Below are 7,587 nucleotides of genomic sequence, written 5' to 3'. Positions count from 1 at the left end.
CCGCCAGCGGGCAGCCAGGCTGTCCAGCGCTGCCCTGGCTGCCACCACCGCCGCACCAGCCTCCCGGCTGGCGCGGTGCAGAGCAACACAAACGGCATACAGGCGGCGCTTGAAGGCGGGCCCCCACACCAGGAGGGCGTGGGGGTCGGTAGGAGGGGCCTGCTGAGCCAGCCACTCCTCAAGCTGCTGGCACAGAGCGGGTGAAGAAAGAAAGCCGAGGCGCAGGCGGCGGCGCTGGCGGCCAACAGACGGGGGCTTAAGGCCCAGCAGGGTGACAGAAACAGGGCAATGGTCGGCCAGAGGGGCCGGGCTCACTGTGGGGCTGGTGGTGAAAGGGAGCAGCGGGTCAGAGACGTAGATGCGGTCGAGGCGGCAAAACACTGACCCGTTGGAGAAGGAGAAGGCACGGCGGCCAGGGTGGCGCACGCGCCAGACATCCACCAGCCCGGGGAGGAAGAGGGAGAAGGAGGACTGGGAGGAGGAATCACTGCAGTAGGTGCAGCGGCGGAGGGGGACGTTGGCAATAGAGCGACGGTCAAGGTGGGGATCAGGAGTGAAGTTATAGTCGCCGCCCCACACCAGGCGCTGGGAGCGGGCAGCAGCGGCGGCAGCTAAGGGCCCCAGGGTGGCATGGATGTAAGCAGAGCGGGCGGGGGCCTGGTTGGGGAGGTACACGCTACAGAGATGCAGGCGGTGGCCAGACCAGGTGGTGCAGACGGCCGTGAAGCGGCCACGAGGGCAGTGATGAGAGGTGGGGGTAGACAGCTCGCCGCTACGCAGCAAGGCGCGGCGAACCAGCACAGCGGTGCCGCCACGCGGGCGGCCAGCGCGGCCCGGCTTGCTGAAGGAGATGAAAGCCTTCCAGCCGAGGTCGGCCAGCGCCTGGATGGTGGCACGGTTGTGCAGGCGGGAGGTGAGGTGATGCTCCTGGAGGAAGACGACGTCATAGCGGGCTGCACGCCAGCGGGCGGCAGCCGCCTGCAGGCGCCCAGGCACCGTCAGCCCGCGGACGTTGACGCTGCCGATGCGCAGCGCCGGCCCGGCAGGCCTAGCAGGAGGCGGCATCAGTCATGACCCCATCAGGGGCATCAGCACTGACGCGCCGCAGGCGCTCAGAGCGGCGGATGTCGGACACAGCGCCCCGCTTGCCACCCGCCAGGAGGGGGCGCCGCGCCAGAGGGCCGCCAGCGGAGGCGGCGGCAGCGGCAGCAGGCGCCAGGGGGGAAGGGGAGGGAGCCCGGGACCCGGCAGCCACAACGGCCGCAGCAGCCACCGCGGACGCCACAGCGGCGGGGGCCACAACTGCCACAGGGGCCGCAGCAGCAACGGGGCCGGCCACCACCAGCCCAGCAGCAGGCAGGGGCACACCGTCGCCGGCCGCACCAGAGGAGTCGCCGGAGCCGGACTGGGTGGGAGCAGGGGTAGGGTAGTCATCAAAGGGCGACATGGCGCGAGGGGGGAAGCGCAGGCGGCGCTCCGCCCACACCTCAAGGCCCCCGCGCATGTGCACAGCGCCCTCACGCAGCACACCATGCGAGCGCGCCAGCAGGCGGGAGCGCGCAATGGGGGAGGCGGAGCGGGCGCGGTCGGGGGGCGGGAAGCAGGCCGAGCGCCCCCGGGAGCCCAGGCCATAGCCCCCGCCAGAGCTGGTGGGGTGCACGGCGGGGGCGAGTGCCTGATGCGCAGCGATGGTGGCGTCCAGCCGCGCGCCGGTGTGCACCACAATGGCGCGCGCCTGCCCCAGGGCGACAATGCCTGCAAGTGGATGGAGGGCGGGCACAGGGGAGGCGGCGCAAGCGACAGGCGCCCTGCCAGCACGCTCAACGCCAGCCACAGCCACCAGCAGCTCCGCGTCGGTGAGCGAGGCGGTGGGCAGCGCAGCCAGGCGGCCCGGGAAGGTGTCCCACCACGCCCGGAGGGCAGCGGGAGAGGCAGGCGGGGCAGGCGTGGGGTCAATCGCGGGGGGACGGGCCGGCGGCAGGCCGGCAAAGGGAGCAGGCGGCTCCGCCCCGCCAGCAGGCACAACACCTGTGGGGGAGCCGGCAGCAGACACGGCGCCGGCAGGCGGGGCGCCAGCGGCGGCGGCACCGGCGGCAGCCGCACCAGCGCCAGCAGGCGAGGTGCCAGCGGCGGAGGCGCCAGCAGGCGGGGCGCCAGCGGCGGCGGCACCAGCGGCAGCCGCAGCAGCGGGAGCAGGCGGCCGGCCGGCAGGCGCGGCGCCAGCCGGCGGGGCGCCAGTGGCGGCGGCACCAGCGGCAGCCGCAGCAGCGGCAGCAGGCGGCTGGCCGGCGGGCGGAGCGGGCTCGGTGGGGAACAGGGAGCGGCGCCACACCACGGCAGTACCTGGCTGCCCCGCCTTGACCCACCCGCCAACGAACTGACTGAGATTACAGAGAACCAACGTGTGTGTGTGTGTTACAGGGATTGGGCACATTAATGTGCTGGGGCCGAACCCGCTAACCCTGCCGGCTGTCCAGAGCGAGGAAAATCTGGCCGCCGATGGCATCCCGGGGAGGCTCCGTCTTGCAAGCGCCATGCCGGTCTGCCGGGCAGCCGTCCGCCGCCCAGATGCCGCCACGAAGGTGCCGTGAGGCAAAGTCCCAGCTAGTGTCCCGGCTGGGGTTCGAACTCGTGCCTGTGGTATCACCCACCGGCACTCATCCAGCTCCTTATTTAACGTCGCTCATACAACGGGCTCATACAACGGGCTCATACAACGGGCTCATACAACGGGCCGGGAGCCGGCACCGGCCCGAGGGGGTGTTCGCCGGACTAGCCGAGCCGCGAGCGCCGCAGGGCCCGGGGCACCCCTCCACGCACCATCAGGAGGCCATCTCGAGTGCGGGCAGTTGCAGAATGGGCGGCTGGCGGGCCAAGCGAGCCGGCGATGCTGCGGTCGCCCTCGTCCTGCGTCCCCAAGGCAGGGTATTGCTCAAGAAGGGCCCCAGAGGAGCGGGAGGGGGGCGCGGGGCCCGGCCGCGCCGGGGGACTCGAGCAAGGAACCGCAAAGGGCCGCGGCGGCGGCTTCCGGGAAATTCGTGTTTTGGCCTTATATTAAACAAGAAATAGACAAATGACACTTCGTTGGGATCACCCCAAGGTCCAAGGATCGAAACCTTGAGCTGAAAACACACTCTGGCCGGATCGCACCGGTTCAAATCGTGCTACGGCTGTTCAGCTTGGCGCAGTGGTAGCGTGTGGGGCCCATATCGGTTTTGCTCCGGCTTTGCTCCATGCCTCCCTCCCCGCTGTTGGTCTGTCTTTGGTAGCGCACTCCAAGGGAAGGTTGCCTTGTTCGCGCTGCTGAGGAGGCCCAGGAGTGGCGCCACCCGCGATTGGTGTCGACTCCGGCGCCCATCCTTCATCCCAAGGACGCTACGGCTTGGTGGCACCCTGAGCCTTGGAAGAGCGGCTCTGACGTGTGCCCTACATTCTGCCCTGCGGCCCCAGTGAGACAGAGCCTGCCCGGCTCCGGTTGCCCTTCCACAGACTACAGGACGCGACGTCGATTACATACAAAGTGCAAGTGCCCCACTGCATCCCTGGCGGGCAAACACCCTGCTGCCTCGCCATTCACACCGCATGGCGGTCTGAGCGGCGGCACCACCCGCTCAGACCTCCGGTCCCGCCCCACATGTGTCCCAGGCCAGGTTTCCAGGCCTACACACATCCTATGATGTGGCTGGGGTATACAATTCTGCATGACACCACGCTTGGCACGGCCCACCACCCCTGCCACCGGTTTTGGGTGTTGGCGGGGTTGTAGATGGTCGCAACAGCTACCAATCCTGGGTCAGCCGCCCTGAATGTCATCTCCTGCGAGCGAGTGCTTCAGCCCTGCACTCAGTGTTCCCCTCATGAGTTTGAGGCTTTGAGACCACCTCCCTGCTCTGACACACAAGCATTTGACCCGTCTGCAAGTCCCTTGGTGAGAGCGCTGAAGAGCGCTGGATGCGGCATGACCCCTGTTGGTTGTGGCATGACCCCCGGTGACCTGCATGCAAGGAGCGGGAGGTCACACTCAGCGAAAGGGTAGTGTGCGGATGCAGGCAGGTTCAGGCTGGGAGGTGGTGGTCGGTGCTCGACACAATAGAGCACCGACCAAGACCTCCCAACCCCCCGGCGTGAGGTGGCGGCAAAGTAGGGATAAATGGCATCCCCGGCCAGGTTGGCGACGCCCTGGCCAAGCAGCGGGGGGGTGTAGACCAGCCCTGACATGGTGATCACCCCACGCGGCCGCTGTGGCTGGATGGCCGCGTCCTCACCGTCCACTGCTGCCGGGGCAGCCACCGCCCGGCCGGCTGCCCCATCAATCAGCTGCGCCAGGCGCTGCACCTGGGCGGCTGTCAGCCCGGACCACCGGCGCCAGAGGCGGCAGAAGGCACGCCTCGTCAGTCGGGTGAGGGCCACGCGGTGCAGCGGGTGGCTGCGCAGGCAGTCGCAGCGCAGCTTTAGGAAGAGGGACAGTGCGCCGGCGCCCGCATCCACCACCTCCGCCAGCTGCACCGGCGGTGGCGGCGCTGCAGCCGCCGCGCGTGGCTCCGCCAGCTCTACCACCGCTGCCGCCTCGCCCACATCCATCCATGCCGCCGCTGCCTCTGCAGCAGCTGCTGTTGCCTCCTCCTCCGCATCCTCTGCCTCCAGCTCTGCTGCCAGCTCTGCCAGCGCGGTGTCCTCGCCCACCTGCTCCTCGGTCAGCTGCTCCTCTGCCGCGGGCTCAGCCACGCCGCCGCCGCCTGTGAAGCGGTGGCTGGTGGCGGCGGGCGTGGCGTAGAGGCGTGGGTAGGCGCCGGCCACAGGGTCCACGATTGCGCGGCCCGGGGAGCCGTGGGCGGCGACGGCAGCCTTGGGCAGCCCCCGTGCTGCGGTGGGTGGGGCACGAGAAAGGAGGAGCGGGGGTGAGGTAGGCGAGGCGCGGTTGGCGGGAGGTGCATGGTAGGCTGCGAACAGGCTCTACTGGAAGCGCTGGTCCTCCACACACACACACACACACACACAGCCCAGCCCCAGGCAGCCACCAGCCACGGCTCACCACAGCGGCGGCAGATGTGGTAGGCCATCCAGGCCGCGGCATCAGCCTCCAGCGCCGCCACCAGCGAAGGCGCGCCGGCGCGGCAGCGCTCGCAGGTGCGGCAGAAGCGCTCGGCGGGGGCGATGCCGCGCTGCGCGTAGAACTGCTGGCTGAGAGAGACTGCCAGCTGCCTGCACCCCCACTCCAATGTGCGCAGGCTCGCCCACTCGTCCTCCCACAGCAGCATGCCGGTGTGCAGGTCCACCAGCCAGCGCTGGAAGCGGCCGGCCGCGGTCTCGGCATCAATCCAATGCCATGGCAGCTGCTCACTCAGCAGGCCCGGTGCACGGAGCACTAGCTGCATCAGCGCGATGAACACGCCGGCGCTTTTGGCCCTGTTGATGCAGCTGCAGCAGCAGCAGGCAGGGGCGGTGCAGGGGACGGGCGGTCGGGGGCTGGGCAGGGCAGGGCAGGGAGGGCATGGCACGGCAAGACCAGCTGTCCTCCTACCAGCACGGGCCCAAGGCTGAGCACGCCTTCCGCCTTCCTGCCAGCGCGCAGCCGCCCCACCACTCACCGGGGGATGGGCAGCACCGCCTCGATGTCGTTGAAGCGGCCGTCAGGCGTGAGGAGGAAGACCGAGTGGGCGTGGTCCAGCTCCAGGCTCAGCTCGTCGGGCGCCAGCGCCGCCAGCTGCTCCGGGCTGGGCAGCTGAGACTGCACCCGCCGCGGCACGCCGGGCACACCGTCCAGCTGCAGCACCCGGCGGTCGGCGCCCCACGCCAGGCGCTGGTGGCGCAGCTCGTCCACCGCCTTCTCCAGCCGCTCCCCCGTCTGCACTCCCAGCCCAGCCAGCCGGTGCAGCAGCTGCTGCGCCTGGGCCAGCGTGACACGGCCTGGGAAGGTGGCTGTGGCGCCGTACACCTCGCTCGTGTAGAAGGCCAGCAAGTCCTCCCACAGCGGGCCCCACACGTGCACCAGGCGGCCCGGGGCCGACGGCGCGTACATGCCCACCCACTGCCGCCAGATCTCCTCGCGCGTGATGTGGCGCGACAGGCGGGCGGCCAGCGAGGTGAACCACTGCGGGTCGGCCTGCTGCTGCTGCTGCTGCTGCTCCTGCTGGCTGGCTGGCTGTGACTCCTCCACGGGCTGAGCCAGCAGCAGCAGCAGGCCGGGGCCGTGGCGGGGCGCGTGCCCCGGCACGTGGGTGGGAGGTGGGGGTGCAAGGCCCTCACGCAGGTGCAGCAGCGCCTGCAGTGGGTTCAGACGGGACGGGGAGACGCAACCGCAAGGGCATTTAGGCAGGGTTAGGTGTGTGTGTGGTGGTGGTGTGTGGGGGGGCGAGGCACAGCACAGGGCGGCAGCGGCAGCGGCAGGCCGGGAAGCGCACCGGCGGCGCCGGCGGGGCTGTTGCCGGGGGGATGGCCCATTCGGAACTCCAGCACCTGCAGGGGGCAAGGCGGGGGTGCGGTGGGTGGCTACTGGAAGCGGTTGGGCGTTTGGTACCCAGGTGGGCGCGCCACGCACCTGCGCCAGAAGGTCGGCGGCGCCGAGCTCCTCGGCGGCCACGGCGGCCTCTAGCAGGGGCCACTTGATGAACTGCTGCAGCCAGGGCACGGTCGCAAAGGCGCGGCGCTGCTGGCACACCCGCTGGAAGGCCAGCAGCAGCTCGTCTGGCGTGTCCCAGCGGGCGCGCTGCAAAGGGCGGGAGCGGCATCGGCGGGAGCGGCATCGGTGAGTGAGGCGACGGCGCGCCCTACCGTTGCTGCGATCGATCTTCCACATGCCCCAAGGCAGGAAGCGTGGCTGGAGCCAGGCGCTGGGCTCCGCGATCGAGCTCAGACGCACCCCATCCACCGTCAGCTCCTTCGTCCTGATGTTGCTGCCCATGATGTCGGCGAGGCCGCACAGGCGCAGCTTGCCATGCTTGGCTTTGGACCCACCCGGCACGCCAACAGGGCTAGGCCTCGGGCTACCAGGGATTTGCACATTTGGCAGGAGCCTCAGCACTGCCACGCTCAGGAGGGACATATCGATTGATGGAAATGAGCAGCCCGGGCCCATCAGGCCATTGCCAATTGGCCGCTGCCAGCTCCGCTGTCACGCCCAGCACTTGATTGCACCTTGATGCACTACGCACGCAGCTGGAGCAGACCAGGCCTTCCCGGCCCATCACTTCCCGCAGCCCACCACTTCCCGCCGGCCGCCCCGCCGCAGGTGACCCGCTGGGCGACCAGGGAAGAGCTGGCCCTGGCCTTCCAGCAGACCTGCCAGCAGCGCCGCGCCTTTGAGACCGTGCCCTGGACCCTCGACTTTGTGGACTTCCCCAGGCTGCACGCCGCGGTGGCCGCCGGCGCGCCCGGCGCCGCCAACCTGCTGGCGCAGGTCCGCCGCCGCTGCCCCTCCCGCCGCTGCCCCTCCCTCCCTCCCCGCCGCCTCACCCGCACCCCTCACCCCCCCCCCGCCGCCTGCAGGTGGCGCTGCAGCTGGCGCGCCGGGTGGGCCGCTGGACGCCACACACCCGCCCCTCCCGCCAGCGCACCCCCCAGGACCACACCTCGGCGCTGCTGCTGCTG

This window comes from Chlorella variabilis (assembly GCF_000147415.1).
Source record: "Chlorella variabilis unplaced genomic scaffold CHLNCscaffold_21, whole genome shotgun sequence".
Taxonomy (NCBI): domain Eukaryota; kingdom Viridiplantae; phylum Chlorophyta; class Trebouxiophyceae; order Chlorellales; family Chlorellaceae; genus Chlorella; species Chlorella variabilis.
The sequence above is the reverse complement of the archived record's forward strand: the minus strand, read 5'-3'. Positions refer to the sequence as shown.